We start from the raw sequence: 19,378 nt of genomic DNA, 5'->3' as shown, positions 1-19,378 counted from the left end.
CGGCTGCGAGTGCCTAACCCTAACCTTCCCCCGGTGGTGCCAAACCCTTACCTCCCCCTGTGGTGCCTAAACCCAACCCCCCCATCCCACATGCTAAACCTAACCCTTCCAGGGGGGGGTGTTCAACTCTAACCTCCCCCCGGTGGTGCCTAACTCTAACCTCTCCCCCAGTGGTGCCTAACCCTAACCTCCCTCCCGGTGGTGCCAAACCCTTTTCTCCCCCTGTGGTGCCTAAACCTAACCCCCCCTTCCAGCACCCTAAACATATCCCTTCCGGTGGGGGTGCCTAACCCTAACCTCCCCCCCGGTGGTGCCAAACCCTTTCCTCCCCCAGTGGTGCCTAAACCTAACCCCCCCTTCCAGCACCCTAAACATATCCCTTCCGGCGGGGGTTCCTAACCCTAACCTCCCCCCAGTGGTGCCTAACCATACCCCCCCCCCCCTTCCCATAGCCTAACCCTAACCCTTCCGGGGGGTGCCTAACTTTAAACTCCCCCGGGGGTCCCGAATGCTGACCCTCCTCCTCCGCGGCTAACATGCCCCGCTTACCTCTGTTTGGGATCGTGGCTGTCAGGATTTTGGCGTCAGGCTAAAGATAGGAGTCAGGATTTCAACGCCTATCTTTAATCCCAAATCGAGCTTTCGACGTCGGGATTCCAACGGCGGCATCCCAGCCGCCGGTAAATGAACTACATCCCGTTTGAACAATGTATGTAACACAGTGTCTAGGATTGCTAATAGAAGTATGTTATTTATCTCTTTCATTCAAAGCTCACAAAAAAATCATGACTGTGTTGTTATATAAATGTATTTTTTACAATTTTCAGTCCAAAAAGTAAGATACATTTGAAGAAAATGGTCTATAATAAAGGATGTTTGACAACTATACTGTACATCTGATCACATTCTGTGATGTACTGTAGGTTCCATGGCACAGAATACCTATGGAAAGAGAAATATATAAATCAAACAATATGCAATACTTTAGATGAGATTATGTAGAACATTTATGCATGGGCATATCTGCCATAAATCAGAGGTGGTGATGGGGGGATTACATTTACTAACTGAAACAACAACTTTTATTTTGCATTTTAACTATGTTTAGAATTCAGCATACAGTACATGTTTTTAATCACCCCACAATGTAACCTGTCACCGGTCAGGTGCACATTGATTGGTCTGCAAGATCACTTGACACATCTTCTCACATGCAGTGTGTGGAAGTCACAGTGGCAGCAGGCACCGAGCGGACGCTGGGGACCCTCAATCACATTTATTTAGCAATTTGTCATCAGTTATGTGAAAAAGATGATCAGATTATAGGGATATTTATTTGGTGCTTCATATTCACGGGGAAATACAGTGCTAGAATAGTCGTGTTGTGGATAATATTTTGTGACCAAGAAAACCATGTTCCTCTGTAATTTACATTTTATATACTTTGTCACTAAAAACTTATAGGGGAAGATTTATCAAATCTTGGAGAGGGATAAAGCTGAGAAGTTGACCATACCAACCAATCAGCTCCTAACTGTCATTTTACAGGTTGTGCTAGCAAAATGACAGTTAAGGTGCGTACACACTGGGCGATAAAGTGGACGACTGAACGATGACGATATCGTTATCGTTCAGTCGTCCACTTTATCGCCCATTTTTAACCCCAAAAAGATGAACGATGACGACGACGCGCGTTCCCGCGGGTCGTTCGTCATCATCGGCTGACATGCAGGCCAACCCGACGACCTCGTCAGGTTGCTGCATGTCAGGGAATGGGGGAGAGAGCCCGGCGCTGAACGATATCGTTAATGATATCGTTCAGCGGCTGTGCTCAATGTCATGAACGACATTGAGCACAGCCTGTCGGGGACAACACTACACGATATCGCTCAGGGAGCATATCATGTAGTGTGTACCCACCATTAGAAGCTTATTAGTTATTATGAGCAACTTCTCCACTTTATCTCTCTACAAGATTTGATATATCTCCCCCTTAATTTACTAATGCTTCATTTAAGCATTCCCTAGAAACTCACTGCATTGCCCTAAGTTAGAAAATTATTAATTCATGCACATACTGTACCTTAAAATGAGCAGAGTCTCATAGTGGATATCAAGTTAAAGAATATCCCCTTAATGACCAAAAACCTCAATCCAAATACAGAGAATGACATATTGTTTAAGTTCTTATCTGTAAGAAAAATAAAATAAACAAGTGAAAACATGGATGGAAATCATGCAAAGCAATGCTAACACCAAACCCACTAAAGTCCCAACATATCGCCTGCCCAGCCACTATATGGGGTATATTTACTAAAGTGCGTGTTTTTAGAAGTGGAGTTGCGCACAGAAACCAATCAGATTCTAGCTATTATCTTCTAAAAGGTGCTAGATAAATGATAAGTAGAGTCTGATTAGTTGCTATGGGCAACAACTCCACTTCTAAAAACCTGCACTTTAGTAAATATACTGCTATGGGGTCAATCCTATTAACTGCGATTTCACTGGTGTGTATATGCTGCACTTATAATTCTTCTAGACTCACCATTTTTTGTTTATAGCTTTAGAGGAGCTGCGAATTAACTCTAGCTGTTACTAGCAATAAATATAGAATGTACACTATGGGCTCGATTCAATTCAACGCAAATGGAATAATGCCGGGAGGGAGATCCCAGAGCTATTCAATTCAGCGTGCTCTTTTGTCAGAGAATGCCGGTTCTCGCGCCCCTCACGACTTGATGCTTAGTTGCGTGAACAAGCATTCTCTGACTAAAGTGCCATGCGCGATGCTGTTTCCGCGGTGCTAAGGACAGAAAACAGCATTGCGCCAGGAGGGATGCAAGAAGAAATCCTTATTCGGGGTTAACAGTGCGCAGAACTTAGTAGCTCCGGGAGCTCCCTCCGGGCACTATTCAATTCGAGTTGAATTGAATCGTGCCCACTAACATTGTCATTAATATTTTCTTTCACACTACAGTTTATATGTGCCATGACCAAATATAACATATAATTCAGAGATGGATGTTATCACAATGTGTGCAGTCCAGAAACTGTAGTATTTGCACCAGGTATATTTTAGGCCTAACAATTGTATAGTCTTATGTTTAAAGGTAACATAGAGATGTAGCATGTAAATGCACCCATACACGATGCGATATTTTACACGATTTGGCCGTTTTTGATCGATTGGAATGACCAATCATGTAAAAAGTGCCATGTGTGGGGATGATCATTATGCCGATGCACGCCCCTGCTGTCGTACATTGACGTCGCTGATCAAGTGAACCTGCAGAAAGATTTCGACCTATCATACACGATTTAGCACACATCGGTCCATGTGTGTGCATGAAAAGCGATGCGATGGACGATGACCGATTTGTCGTCACTGATCCTGGCCACTCCCCTCTACTATTTTTAAATGTTTCAGCAGATGCATCGTGAGGTTGTTTGCAGCCAAACGATATATCGTTAACAATCTGCAGTCATTTACGACCCATCTATATCGTTTGGTCATTTGTAAAATAGTTCTGTGTGTGGGCACAATGGCCCTCATTCAGAGCCGTACGCTCTGAGCAGAGCGCACGCTCTGAATGAGGGCCGGGCTCCATTTTCATGGAGCGTCCTCCTGGACGCTTGTATAGCTGTGGGTCACCACCCACAGGCTATACGAGCGTGCATTGTGATGGTCGCGATGGTCGAGACCATCGTGACCATCGAATTTGCGAGCCGGAGCCTGCTCTATCAGAGCCAAAATCACTCCCACTGACATCACTAGTGATGTCAGTGGGCCGGCTTTTGACAGGAGGCGTTCCCGTGGGAACGCCCCCGTCAGGGAGGCACGCCCCTGGCACGCCCACCAAAGGGGCGTGCTGTCAATCAACATTGACAGCACGCCCCCTTTGATCGGACACACCGAGCGAAGGACTTTCCTTCGCTCGTCGCGTCTGGCGCATGCGCACGACGGAGCTCCCTCCATCGTGCGCATGCTCAGTCCATAACATCGACCCACTTGCGAGCGGACAGCCACTCGCGAGTGGGTCTGAATCAGGCCCAATATCCTATGACCGGGAGAGTTCAGCAATTCAAGGGAAATCACAAACGAGATTAGATCATTTGGAAATCGCACCGTGTATGGGGGCCTTTAGTGTTATCAGAAAATGGTAACTATGCATTACCCTATAAGTACACAATATAATAATAATGTTGCAACCAAACATGGTGAACAAGTGTTCTGACTCTTTCCATTCACATTTTTTATATAAAATATAATGAAATACAAACACATCCATATCTGCAGTAGTCCAAATGGAAATATCATATAAATAATGCAAATAGACATCTATGACTTGATACAATATAGAGACGACGCTATTCTGACTCAGAATAGGATGGATATACGCAAAAACATGTGTGTGTGTGTGTGTGTGTGTGTGTGTATATATATATATATATATATATACAGTATATATATAAATTCAAATATTAAAAAACATACAGTATGATTAGTAAGAAAGTCTTTTTAGTAGAGGCTGCCTCCCCAAGGGCGGTCCTTTGCCAGTATGCACAAGAAGGGTTCTACGGAATAGTGATCTTGGGGAGCGCCTAACGGATGAAGATGAAGAGATCCACTTTCAGTTTCTACAATGAGACCCTCAACCAGAGTGCACTCAATGACAATCAGTTTCTGTCTGCGTCATTAACATTTAGTTTTATTTAAAATAAATACATTTAAAATAAAAAAAAAAACCTTACATCACACATATATCATGGCTATTTTGGGTTAGATGTTGTTAATAACTGTCACCCCTTAATGGGCTCGTTGAACCCATTTTTTGGTCACATAAACCAGTTACCCAACGTGTTTCATCAATAACGACTTTTTCAGGGGTGTTTAATTCAAATGTATGAACTTCCAGACTAAACTTCAATCCTCAATAAGGGTGGCAATTTGTACTTCCTATAAAAGCACTTAGACTAAAGCAGGGTATCCACTAAGCGATTTAAACAAGCGATCACACAATAACGATGTCGTTATCGTGCAATCGCTTGCAAATCGCGCATGCATCGTGCATGTTTTGGACGGAAGCGACCTGCGATGCGCGTGCCCGCGGGTCGCTTCCGACATCCGACATCGCCCGTATATGCAGGTCAACCTGACGATCTTGTCAGGTTCTGCATGTGCGGGGATGAGGGATGTGCTGGGACTGAACGAGTGAACGTTCAGTCCTAGTACATCACTAGCTATACAAACGACAGCACGATTGCAATGTCGCAATCGTGCTGTCGTTTGTATATCGCTTAGTGGATACCCTGCTTTAAGTAATTGGCTGCTCCTATCACAATACACACCTGACTACCTGACCTGTGAACTGTACACTGCTGAAAGGATACTGCCCTCCATTGGATATCTCCAGCTGAGGACAATAAGAAACATCAGACTGGATAGGTCATTCATCATTTGACCTGAAAACTGAATATATATTGTGCTATATATATATATACACACACAGATTTAACTATCCTCTTGGCTGGGAAAAAATGTCAGCAGCATGGAATGATACAGTATAAGTGATAAGGTATCACAAGCATAGAGCTATATTGTGTACTCAGTACTTTAGCTTGTGATATGGGGGTTCACAGAAAAAGCCATGTGTATATCTGGCCAGACGGATAATTAAGTGAGGACAGATCTGTATTTATTATACTACAAATCTAATGGCATAAAATAATGTTTATACCTGTTTTAAAACTCTCATCAAGTGATCTGGAAAGACATGCCTGGTCAGTTGTATCTGAAACACAGTGCACATATCATACATCAAGGATTGCTCTTTTACGCACACTTTAAATAATGAGTTTCATACAAAGAATGTTCGAAGTGTGATACAGTATCTACAAATCACAGTTTTACAATGGTAAGCCAAGCAGTTAATGTACATACAAACATTAAAATCAATGAACATTTCAGTATTACACAATCCCATAAAAAATCTCCTGAATAATTTTAAATAGTAATTAAATTAGCTTTGGATAATTAAAGAACTACTAGGACCGAACCAGTGTGATGTGATATTCGGAAAACTGTTCTGTGCTGAAAAACTGGATTGCTTTTAAGTATTGTTTAAAGCTGCAGCACTTGCCATAATGTGTCCCTGTAGGGGAAGCAGTTGGGAAGCTGATGGACGGAATTCCGACCATCAGCTTCCCGACTGTCTAATCCCGGCAAGGGTTAAATGACAGGCATCGAAATCCCAATGCCTGTCATTTTCCCTACGCCGGGAGCCCGACACCCAGCTTACCGATCGAAGGTAACCCGGGTGCGGACAGCCGTGGTGGGGGGAGGGATAGGTATGGGGTTCCCGGGGGGACTTAGGGTTAGGCACCCCTGTGGGAGGTTAGGTTTAGGCTAGTGGAAGTGAGAGTTAGGATTAGGCACCCCCAGGGGGAGGTTAGGGTTAGGCACCCCCCCTGGGGACTTAGGTTTAGGCGGCGGGGAAGGGGGGGTTAGGTTTAGGCACTTAGAGAGGGGATTAGGGTTAGGCAATTGGGGGGGAGGTTAGGGTTAGGCACCCATAAGGGCGGGTTAGGGTTGGGGGGTAGAATAAATTAGTCAATACTTACCTTTAGACGATTGGGATTTCCTCCTCTGCCGGGATGCCGCTGTCAGGATTTGAACCGAAAGCCATGCGGCCAGCGGTAAATCATACTGAATCCTGCAGTGCTATGTCAATCATTAAATACCCACATTCATGTACTTCTCGGTTAAAAACAATTCTGTTAGTTAAACAATTAAAAAGCCATTTGCTACTAGTGTCCCCGTGAATTACATCTCGGGCAAATAGGAGGAGTCTTTCACATTTTTGAAAACTCCTCCTAAGAATCTGACACTGCGCATAGTGGGGATACATACCATTGTGCAGAAACCGTTTTTTCTGCATAATTTTATGAAAAACCGTTTAATACATATACCCCTAAAACTGATCTTATAGTGAGGGATTGGATGCTTGTAGGGTTGTAGCCTCTGCAAAACAGTTGCTATGGTGTGGTTTGTGGAATATCCATATTGTGGGACCATTCTTCATTGATTGGACATTAACAGCAGCACGTTAACACTGTAACATGGTGGACAGCACTTCGAACATATCCTATAAACTTTATGTTAAAACTTAAGAATGAATAAAGATACATTGAAACAAAGAATTGCATTGTTTTTCTTATGAAATTCTGCATCTGCTTGATATGTCACATAACTACCTTCCCATTTAAAAAATTAGAGTTCCATCCAAGATGGCTGACTTCCAGATGGCCGCCACACTGGTGGCATACCCTAAAAAGTAATACCCCACTTACATATCATATGTGTAGACACTGGATTAATATTTCCGTACTCATTTCCTTTTTATAAGGGTGTTTCCACACTTACGGACCACCCTGTATATGAATTAAAAGGGCGGGTACTGTCGCCTAAATGTAATTTACATTTCCTAGATGCTATCATCTATAGCAGAGGTTCCCAAACTCTGCCATTAAAGTCCAGGTTTTAAGGATATCCAAGTCAAAATGGTCAAATCAAATTGACTGATGTGCTAATTAAGGGCCTGATTCACTACTGATTGCAATTACGAATGCAATAGCAATTACGCTCACAGTTCAGCTGAGATAGTATGCTAATCCATTGAGATCGCTATGCCACCGCAGCACTACATAAAAACGCCAACTTTATCTTACACACATCCGGAATATTTAACAAGACTGCGAAAACATTGGTTCAATCAAGTACCATCGCAGCCTCATGCACACTTGCACAAGCTCTGACCTTACTCAGAAATTGCTAACTTCAGGGCACTCTATGTGTCCTCAAGCTGCGTAGGGCATCACAGTTAATAATAATGCACGCCACTGCAACGGCATTCAAATGCACTGCCACGCCTGCACCCCCCATCACCACCCACAAACAGCACTTCCTGTTAATCACTCTGAGATGGGTCTGCATGGACACTGTGATCACAGTCCTGATCGCAGTGGCCGGGTCGCGCACTGTGATGCATACGCATGCGCAGTACGCAACAATCGGCCAATTGCGTGCGTATTAGCAACTGCGATCCAAGCTGAATCAGGCCCTAAGTTACCTGTGCTCAAGCATGGATATCCTTAAAATGTGGACTATAATGGTGGAGTTTGGGAAACTCTGATCTATAGAATTCATTAATTTGTCCGCCCCTGATTTAATAAATATTGAAAACTAGGTTTATGATAAATAGTCGGGATATGACTATTTAGTTACAGGTTATTTATTTGTGTAAACTATTAGATAAATGTGCATGTTTTTGATTTCAAATGATCACTTATGTAGTCTGGAATCTATACCAGTGGTCCTTAACTCCAGCCCTCAAGTACCACCAACAGGTCATGTTTTGTGGATTTCTTTAATCATGTACAAGTGAGTTATTCTATGCTGCTGGGTCTCCCCCCTGCAGGAATATAACCTACCATACATATATGTTGCCCTCCTCCATTCTAGGCAGTATAATGTAACAATGTTTATGTTATTTTCGCTATTAAATGCTGGACTGGAAGTTTGTTGGAACATTCAACTTTTATTAACTAGATGGAAAATCTGGAAAAAGCAAGTAATTCTAACAGAAAACTGTTGGCAAACCCTTTTACAACCTTATTGCATAATCTAATTCAGAGGTTCCCAAACTCGGTCCTTAAGGCACCCTAACAGTCCAGGTTTTAAGGATATCTATGCTTGACCACAGGAGTCTTAGGCCCTCATTCAGAGCCGTTCGCAAAAAGCGAGCGCTCGCTCTGAATGAGGGTGTCCACTTTTTTTTTAAAAGCTGGCCTCCTGGCCACTCGCTTAGCTGTGGGTGACCACCCACAGCTTTTGCGAGCGGTCAAGTGATGGTCGCGATGGTCACGACCATCGGGCTTGCGACGAGACCCTTGTGGTAGGGTCTCGTCTGCCTCAAGCCCCAGTGAGCTTCCAGCTCTAATAGAGCCGGAAGCTCACTACTGACATCACTGGTGATGTCAGTAGGGCCGCCCACAAACGGCAGGCGTTCCTTCAGGAACGCCTCCGTTTGTCCAGCCACCCCCTCACCCTGCCTACAAACCGGGGCAAGATGTCGATCAACATCGACAGCCGCTACGGGGCTTGCGCACGCGCATTGCGCATGCTGCACGTGCGCAATGCACAACCATCCACCCAGTTGCGAGGGCATAGCGCTTGTGAGCGGGTCTGAATGAGGGCCTTAATTAGTACCTCAGGCTATTTTATTTATCCACCTGTGCTCAACAATGAATATCTCTAAAATCTGAATTGTTGGGGTGCCTTGAGGATCCTATGATCTAATTGGTGACGGACAGCCCAGAAATATTTAGGGGCCTATTTATCAAGCATTTGTTTTCATAAAAGTAAGTAGAAACTGCAGTCTCTGAATAATTACATTCATTTATACTATGTACTAACAGAGATTTTCATAGTTCACAGCAGGGAGATTTTCATTCAAAATGAAACTATCCATTGTGATAATAACAATTGCGGCAGTGCTGAGATTGTTAATACATAGGCCCTTTAGAGAGACAGATGTTCTGAAAAGATAAAAAAAATGTTCACATATAAAGTGCTTTATTGTTAATAAATATATGTAAATTACCTTTATCATATTCTGGAACTATATCTATTCCACCATATTCTAGTGCACAGGGAAGTGGTTGAGAAGGTTCTTCATCATTCCATTTCACTATACTGTTCCTCCACACATCATTGTCAGACTTATCCAGCACAGCCTCTGATGATATATTCCTTTTATCCAACAACAGTGTCTCTCTCACAGATGGGATGTCAGTGATCAGACAGACTGACTCTGGCAGACCTGACTCTGGCTCAGATGAATTGAGGTGATACACAGAAGGACGATCCCTGTCTGTTTCTGAAAACAAGCAGAAATTACTGAAGAGGTTACTTTTTGTATCCTGTTAAAATGTGTTGTTTACAACAAGTATTTTAGAACATATACGAGCTAGGTATATTTATATATCAGATGTGTATATTAATCAGTTATATAGTAGTAAAAGTGTAAAATCTTGGATTATTCTACCCAACAATAATTTATTTTCTCTTCAGCCGATTTTCGCCAAAAAACAGGCGAAAAACTTTCACCATCTCAGACCAGGGGCAAGAGCATCAAGAGGAAAAATGCTGTCAAACCCCGAAAATGCTCCCGGACTTGGTTGCGGTGGGTAATGCCATCTTCCTGATGGCGTTACCCATAGTAGCCTATGAGATTCTCTCCAAAGACTCCTGATAGAGGGATCCAATCGGAACCCACCCAGCACCCCCTGCAGCACGTGTGTCGTTCTGCGCATGCACAGAAGGACACCAGAGGGGCTTCTGAGTCACAGACCCAGAAGTCCCTCCATCGCAATGTGCCGATCTTACCGACAGAGTGATCCTTTGCGGGGATCGTCATGCATACCGCCCTAAGTGAAAAAAAAATGCAAAATCCCTATATTTGACTAAAAATGTGGGGATTTCTTTCAGAACCCTTTGGACCCCCCCCCCCCCTCCATCCCATCCCAATGATAAATTACCCCAAATTTTTTTTGAAAGTTGCATAATTTGGCTAACAAAGACAGGTTAAAGAAATATAGTTGAAAATGGGTTTAACGTATTGGGCCTGGTATTTCGGGGGGCAATATGGAGTCAATTGTTTTAAACATCGCACGTGGTTGCCACAGCTGCTTTTTTAATGGTTTTTAAAAGTGCACTTTTACAACACGAAAATATACTTGCACCCATTTTAACGTACCCCATATTTACTTGGAACAGTAATTTCCTGGAAAAAAATAGCTTTCTATAATTCTTCCAATTTTTTTCATATACGCAAATTACCGCCAACTGACACAATTTAAGTACTGAAAATACTTTTATTACGGCCAATAAAACACTTCTAAATTATTTTACGATGTACAGCAGCCATTTTTTGGGATACAGGTGCAATTTGTTGCTCGTTCTGACTTTTCGCCTGTTTTTTTGTCACAAAAACGGACGTTTTGGCCGTTTTTTTCCCAAAATTTTGCAGATTTCGCAGTTAATTGAATATGGCCCAATGTTGTGATCCCTTTGTTACTGTAAATTATTTTAGGGTCGATATGACCTTATCAGATGCAATGTAAATCATATTACTTGTTAGAATATATTAATTGTGCAGGGCAGCACTAAACAGCAGATTGTTAGTGCAATCCTTCTGGTTGGATTTTTCTCCAGATGAATATTTAACACTTTATATAACAGGTTGCTCAGCTCAGAGGAAACCTAATGTGCCAGGTTTCAGACTAATGTGCTCACAAAACGTAGTATTTCCAATACTTGCAAATATGCTTTGCCAAGGAAGAGAGTATCGGATAAGAGCCTGGAATAAGAATATAAGATTTAAAAATGATGACTTCTCCTACACCTATTTATTTATTGGAACAGTTTATTATAAAGATGGCGTTACCCATAGTAGCATGTGTTAGAATATTGTTGCAGAATATACAGGTTCTTTTAAAATATATTATACAGTAGCACACGCAGGGGGGTTTCTGAGTACCCAGAAACCTCCCTGAAAGACTAGAGAGCAGGCATCATGCTCTTAAGCCCCGCCCTCTCATGGCAAAATTCTGTGATTTGTGAGTCGATCAGGAGAAGGCAGAGCCAATATGACGTGATTCCATAAGAATTGCGTCATTTGGCTCCGCCCCATCCCAATTGACCTGCTAATCTCGGCAGTTTCACGCAAGGGAGAGGGGCCTAATAACATGGTGCCAGCCTGCCAGGTCTGCAAGGTAAGAGTGTGTGTGTAATGTGTATATATAATATATATATATATGAGTTTAATGTATGTGTGTACATATGTGTGTGCATATATATATATATATATATATATATATACACACACACACATAGATATACATACAATATCGCCACCTCAGCCTTGACTAGTTTCTTTTTACAGCAAAGAGAAACTAGTTAAGGCTGAGGTGGCTATACTGTGCATTTGCATTTGGAGCAGCCGATATATTACTTTGCCAGCCTTTGCACTCCACATCAAGGCTGAGGTGGCCAAATTGTGCATCTGCTTTGGAGTAGGTGAAAAAGAACTTTGCTGGCTACTGCATCTTACTTTGCACACAACCAAGACACAGCAGTGATGGAGCAGCCGCCCTAATTGCATCTTACGGCGGCCAGCCGCAAGTGGCATGTCTCTGGACTTATGTGAGTACCCTTAGCACTGACGAGTGCGGGGAATGTAAGTTTGCAGTGAGCTAAGGACAGTACAGATGGGGAGAATAGCTGGAAGTGCAGTCAGGTAATTTCTTCTGTCTTATACGACCAGAAGCACAGCAGCAAGTCACTATATATCTTCCCAAGCTCCCATTTATACGTTCTGGGCCAACACAAGTACATACCTACCAGTGACATTTGTAGGTTTACTGGAATATTTTTTCTAGTGATACATTTACATCAAGTCAGCTGCTCTAATTAACCATATTAAATTGGATAGTCATACGTGTGAGCTGATTCTGCACAGTTATTGCTGAAAAATATCATGTCCATATTTATGGCCTTTTGATTGAAGGCTTTTTTAACTTTATATTCTACATGTTATGTAATTATTAATGGATATTAAATTTATTTGCACAAAAACCATGAGTTGTATTTAGCTTTTTAGTATTGGCGCTTCAATTAAATTAAAAGCTGTTTCATTTAGGCTAGTTAAAATGGATAAGAAGTATAATGAAAAAAGAGTGTATGGCTGACCGTCAGGATTGCACATACAGTACATGTGTAAATCCAATACTGAGTACTGTTTTACATGGCTCAGTTTTCAACCTAAAAGGGTCGGCCAAACGCAGGCGTGCAAGTGTGTTATAACGCCTTTGCAGGGGAAGGCATAAATTATCCACTGCGATGCCCTACGCAGCCTGAGGTCTGGTAGCGTGCATGGAAGTTAGCAATTTCTAAGTAAGGTCAGAGCTTGTGCAAGTGTGCATGAGGCTGCGATGGTACATGATTGTACCGATGGTTTTCACAGTCTTGCTAAGCATTATGAATGTGTGTAAGGTAAAGTGGGCGTCGTTATGCAGTGCAGCGGTGGAATTGCGATCGCAATTAATTAGCATACTATTGCAGTTGAACTGTGTGCGTAATTGCAATTGCATTCGCAGTTGCATTCTGTAGTGAATCAGGCCCTCTGGCTCTGCCTTCCCTGGTTCCCTCACTGTCTGTAGGGAGAGAAGTCTCTCGCACAGTGCCGAAATATCGAGTGAGGAGCCGTTGGGTGCAAATAAGGTGGCTTCGGGGATGTCCGTCAGTGTGGTTATCATCAATGGTGAAATAGCAAGTGGCCATTGATAGTTACAGACTATGCAATGGATGACCATCGCTGGTTTCACCAACCAATGGTCATTCCTGTTCTTTGACTGACAGGTGGGTGAGGCTATACTCAGTGTCCCGGCACCTTGTTAAAAACTATTCAGTTATGATGTTCTGTCAACGGAGGGAAATTATCTAGTTTTCCCCCATCGATGGGGAAAACATTTGACATCGGCCATAAACCATCGATTATGGTCCATGGCCATCTCTACATGCTCCTTCCACCCTGTCTAACCCATCAGTGTCACACCTGTTTGTCTGCCCCTCCGCATTAGAAAGTAAGCTTGTACAAGCAGGGCCCTCTATCCTCTTGTGCTTCTCCTTACTTTACTTTCATCTACTTCTTACTCCCCACTAGGGCACCTAGCATTTGGTTGTTAATGCTGTGCTGCTTATGTGAGTGTTATGGTCGCTAATGTAGCAATGTATATTATCCTTGTCCCTATCCTGTATTGTATTGTAAGTCACTAGTCAACCTATTTGTTTATGTACTTTGTAAGGCACTGCGGAACACTTGTGGCGCCTTATATAAATGATAATAATAATAATAATAATAATAATAATAATAATCCCTACGGCTTCATACTCTGCAAACAAACAGTATGTCAGTGTGAGCTCACAGATTTAGTGGCCGGGTGAGCGCACTGCTATGCGAGTCAATTGGGGTGCGCTAGCTGTACACTGCATCTGGGATGTGTAACACACATCACTTACCATTAAAATGGAAACTTGTTTATTTCACTGGGAATAATACACATGTTAAGTAATAGTCTCACTTATTTTTTTTTCCAGATATTTGTCCTACACAAAAAGGCCAGTACATATTTAGCCTACATGTGTAGATCTCTTTCAGTAGGACAAAGATCTCAAAAAAATAATGTGTATTATTCCCAGTGATTACCACAAATATCCATTGTAATGATAATTGACACATAAAGTGTAGTAAGCAATACACACACACCATAAACGTTTGTGCTGTAGTGTCCAGTTCAGTCTGTCCTGTTATAAAACCACCAGTGGCTCCCATATTTGTGTTAAGGTCACAAGTACCTTCTTGTTTACAAATAGTTGCACAGTGGAAAAAAGTAGTAAACCTTATTTTTAATGTAGCAATCATAAATAGTGCTGGGTTGCATTTTACTGAGTCCTCATTCGATCACTGATTTTGCTAGAACTATATAAAATACATTAACAGGTTGATGTGAGAAATTTCTACACTGCCATAGTATCCTAGATTATGGCCCCTCCAGTGTTGCAAACTATCAGTAATTTTCAAAATAAGACATGGGAAGGGGGCACTGATGCCCTTTCTCACACTGGGCACCAAAATGTCTAGTTATATTTCTGTGTACTTCCTGAGGTGTGCCTAGCTTTATGGACCAGCTTGTGGATATGTATGGTTATGATACATGAGATGGTGAGTGAACCTGGTCAGTTGAGTGGTGTTCCTTTCCACTTAATCATTTGTACAATGGTATGTCAGATTAAGGGCTCTATTTATTAACATTATTTTTACTAAAATAAAGTGAAAAAGGGTGTTTTCACACCCTTTTCACATTATTTTAGTTTCACCTGTATTTATTACAGGGCAATTGGAGTAGAATTAGTAAAATTCTACTCCAACCCCCAGTATCACTTATTTTTAGTAAAGCAGATCGCATTTCCCATAATTGTAATGGGAAATGTGATCTGTGTGCAAGTTACTAAAAATAAATTGTAAAAAAAATACCGGGGGAAGCCCTGTGATAATAACGCCACCTGGAGGTGGCGTTATCCAGGGTCTCCCCCGGTTACCGGGCTCCCACTCTGCTCTAACGGGGAGAGCAGAGGCGGGAGCCGGTACCAGTAATCAGCTATGTGGTCTAAAGAGACCGCAAGCTGATTACTGTAAAAAAAAGAAAAAAAAAATTAAACATTTTTTTTTTCACTTACCTGAATCCAGGGACCGGTGATCGGGGCTCCGGTGATGGCTCCTCTCCGGTCAGCTGGTCTCCCACAGTGCACTGGGGCCCGGTCATCAGGTGATCGGGCCCCAGTGCAGTATGGGAGATCACCTGATCGGGAAGCCCGGAGAAGACCACCGGAGGCCAGGAGGATGCAGGTAAGTGTAATGAAGGGAGGGGGGGTCGCGGGGGTCCGCGATCGCGGGGGGCGGGGCTTAGCGCCGGGGGCGGGGCTTAGCGTCGGTGGGGAGGTAGTAGCGGTGGTCGGTCGGCGCATGCGCGGGCTCTTAGTCGCGGTATTTTTTCCGAAAATACCAAGACTAGAGTGCGGATGGGATCCGCAGGGACAGAGGTTTATCGCAAGCTCTGTCCCTGCAAGGGATTTATAGTAAATCCCTGTGATATTACCTGAATTCGCAATGCGAATTCACTCGGTAATATCACACTACAATCGGCATTCAATATGCGGATTGTAGTAAATAGAGCCCTATGTGCTTTATCTTTACAAGGAAGATGTTGTCCTTCAGGACATGACATTTTAATAAAGAATAATGAGCAGTAATTGAGTATACTGTATCTGCAAGTATTCCTTTTTTGCTGAGCACTATAGGGCTTTCATGTTAGAGGTTGGGAAATTAGTATATTATCTAGTAATTTCAACCAATTTTTTATAGTCACAAGCGAGGCACAATGTGCCTTCATATGCACACATAAACCAGTACTGTATAGAGCTCAAATATATGTCACTGCATTAAAAGAAAAACTTTTCCTTCACAGCTTATATATTAAATATTAAGAAAGGTCATAAGAGCAGTATATATGGGATGCATTCGGGATACAGATGGTCTAAATGCCGACCATTGGCATTCCGACTGTTTCATCCCGGCAAGTGTCTAATGACCGGCATAGAAATCACGATGCCGGTCATTAGACCTATGACGGGAGGCCGACACCCTGCTTACCGATCAAAGGTAAGCCGGGCGCCGGGTTCGGACAGCCGTAGGGGGGAGGGTCAGGTTAGGGACTCCCGGGGGGGACTTAGGGTTAGGCACCCTCCCGGGAGGTTAGGGTTAGGCTAGGGGAAGGAGGGGTTAGGGTTAGGCACCCCTGGGGGGAGGTTAGGATTAGGCACCCCCGGGAGAATTAGGATTAGGCAGCGGGGAAGGTGGGTGTTAGGTTTAGGCACTTAGAAGGGGGAATAGGGTTAGGCTTTTGGGGGGAGGTTAGGGTTAGGCATCCCTATGGGAGGGTTAGGGGGGGAATTAGATTAGTTTTACTTACCTGAAGGACGATCAGGATTTCCTCCAGTGTCGGGATGCCGCTGTCGGGATCAGAACCGCTGGCCATGCGGCCGGCGGTAAATCGTATGTATTCCGTATATATATACTTTATATATACATATATATAATGAAAAATAATAGTCCCGGTTCCTTCCGTAGGTGCCCTCATAATATATATACATATATGCAGGGGTGTCAAGAGGGGGGATACCCTGGGCTCAGACTTGATGGAGGGCCCTGGCGGGGGCCCGGGTCTGCCACCATTTCCCCCTCCCCTGTCAGTAGCAGTGTTACTCCTCAGCCTAGCTCACACTGCTGTGTGCTGGGCTGCAGTGGACCAGGGATGGCTGTTGCTACTGATCAGCAGCAGAAGTCTCCTCTGGCTGTGCAGGGGGAAAGAGGGGAGCAATAACACTGAGCATGCCCTCCTGGATTTGCCCCTGGCTGAGGAACACATGGAGCCCCCCTGTGGAGCACAGTATGGCCCTGTCCCATGTAAGGTAGAAAAACAAGGGGAATTGAAGCCAAGATGTTGCAGACCAACATTCCAATGTAACTAGTACACTTTCATCAGGTTGTACTAGTTACATTGAAATGATGGTCTACAACATGTCTCTAGTTTCCTTTGTTATTCCAAGAGCCGCTGTTATTGGACATTATTGTTGCTCTCATCCATAGTGAAAGCCTATAGAGGGCACCAGACTGCTAATATTATTAGGAGAGTACCACTGACTAAGCAGATATATATGTGACATCCATACTCTGGACTCCTTGGCCGATTGCAGATAAGCACTTTCTGAAATTTAAATTATTGTATATGTGTTGTTTGTGAATAAATGTGTAAACAAATTACTCCATGAGTGCATACATTTTCATTATATGTATGTGACCACTGGAAGATACAACCACATATCCAGAAGGAAGTGGAGACAAGGAATAGACCATTCTTCTAGAACCTCCTGATAAAGCAATACCACTACACTGCATGATTTGATATCATATATGGTATGCATATTTATTACCCTGTCTATGAAATATCTGAGTTATTCTAAGTAATACACTATGAGGTGCTTTTTTGTCAACTTTTGTATTACATATATCTTTTTGGGACTTGCAACAATGGTCCCATTGGTAGAAAAGGAAAGCTGCCACCGTGAACATGGGAGTGTATAGAGGGAAGAAAACCTATAAGGGTTGATTCTTTGGATATTCAGTATTGACATTTGGAGTAGAGCCATTATTAGTACTATTTGTTTTGATATATATATATATATATATATATATATATATATATATATATATATTAGGGGTGTGCACCGGCCACTTTTCGTGTTTTGGGTTTTGGTTTTGGATCTGAATCTTTCTTCGTGTTTTGGATCTGGATTGGTTTTGCCAAAACCACCCTTCCATGTTTTGGGTTCTGGGTTTTGTGTTTTGGATCTGTATTTTTTGGAAAAAAAGCATAAAAACAGCTAAAATCACAGAATTTGTAGGTTTTTCTGCTCCTATGCTATTATTAACCTCAATAACCTTAATTTCCACTCATTTCCAGTCTATTCTGAACACCTCACACCTCACAATAGTGTTTTTATGTCCAAAAGGTTGCACCGAGGTAGCTGGATGACTATGCTAAGCGACACGAGTGGGCGGCACAAACACGGGACCCACCTAGGCGTGATACTGCAGTGGCAGACAGGATGGCAGTTTGAAAAACTAGGTCCCAAACTGTACATAATGCAAAGAAAAAAAAGAGGTGCAAGATGGAATTGTCCTTGGGCCCTTCCACCCACCCTTATGTTGTATAAACAGGACATGCACACTTTAACAAACCAATCATTTCAGCGCCAGGGTCTGCCACACAACTGTGGCTGAAATGATTGGTTCGTTTGGGCCCCCACAAAACAAGCTGGCAATTAATCTGTCCCTGCACAAACTGGCTCAACGGAGGCAAGATGTCATCCTCATCCTCCTCATCCACCGATTCCTCACCCTCTTCAGTGTGTACATCCTCATCCTCACAGAGTATTAACTCGTCCCCACTGGAATCCACCACCACAGGTCCCTCTGTACGTTTTGGAGGCTGGTCTCCCTGGAAGAGCTGATAATTCATTTTGATGAACATCATCTTCTCCACATTCTGTGGAAGCAACCTCCTACGCCTTTCGCTGACAAAGTTCCCGGCTGCACTAAACACTCTTTCGGAGTAAACACTGGAGGGGGGGCAACTCAGGTAAAATAGAGCCAGTTTGTACAGGGGCCTCCAGATTGCCTCTTTTTCCTGCCAGTACAGGTATGGACTGTCTGACATGCCTACTTGGATGCTGTCACCGATGTAATCCTCCACCATTCTGTCAATGGTGACAGTATCATATGCAGTGACAGTAGACATGTCAGAAATTGTTGCCAGGTCCTTCAGTCCGGACCAGATGTCCAAACTTGGTCCTGCCTGCCCTGCATCACCGCCAGCGGGTTGCTTAGGATACCTAAGTTTTTTCCTGGCAGCCCCAGTTGCGGGAGAAAATGAAGAAGGAGCTGTTGACGTGTCACGTTCCACTCCAGCTGACAGTGTGTTCACCAGCAGGTCTTTGCACCTCTGCACGCTTGTGTCGGCCGGAAAGAGAGACACCACATAGGCTTTAAACCTAGGATCGAGCACGGTGGCCAAAATGTAGTGGTCTGATTTCAACAGATTGACCACCCTGGAATCCTGGCAAAGCGAATGAAGGGCT

General features: G+C 43.3%; 1 long non-coding RNA gene across 1 annotated transcript in view; it reads right to left on the bottom strand.

Moving 5' to 3' along the window:
* Positions 1-487: 487 nt before the first annotated feature.
* The window catches only part of LOC148526574 (uncharacterized), a 36,224-nt gene continuing 17,333 nt past the window's right edge, over positions 488-19,378 (bottom strand). Inside the window, exons 2-5 of the long non-coding RNA XR_015878235.1 lie at positions 9,663-9,938; positions 5,739-5,792; positions 2,084-2,191; positions 488-942 (exon numbers count right to left, since the gene is read on the bottom strand). This is a non-coding gene — a long non-coding RNA (uncharacterized LOC148526574). The remainder of the gene's footprint in view (positions 943-2,083; positions 2,192-5,738; positions 5,793-9,662; positions 9,939-19,378) is intronic.

This window comes from Taudactylus pleione, unplaced genomic scaffold (assembly GCF_031769625.1).
Source record: "Taudactylus pleione unplaced genomic scaffold, aTauple2 ptg000095l, whole genome shotgun sequence".
Lineage (NCBI taxonomy): Eukaryota > Metazoa > Chordata > Amphibia > Anura > Myobatrachidae > Taudactylus > Taudactylus pleione.
The sequence above is the reverse complement of the archived record's forward strand: the minus strand, read 5'-3'. Positions and strand labels throughout refer to the sequence as shown.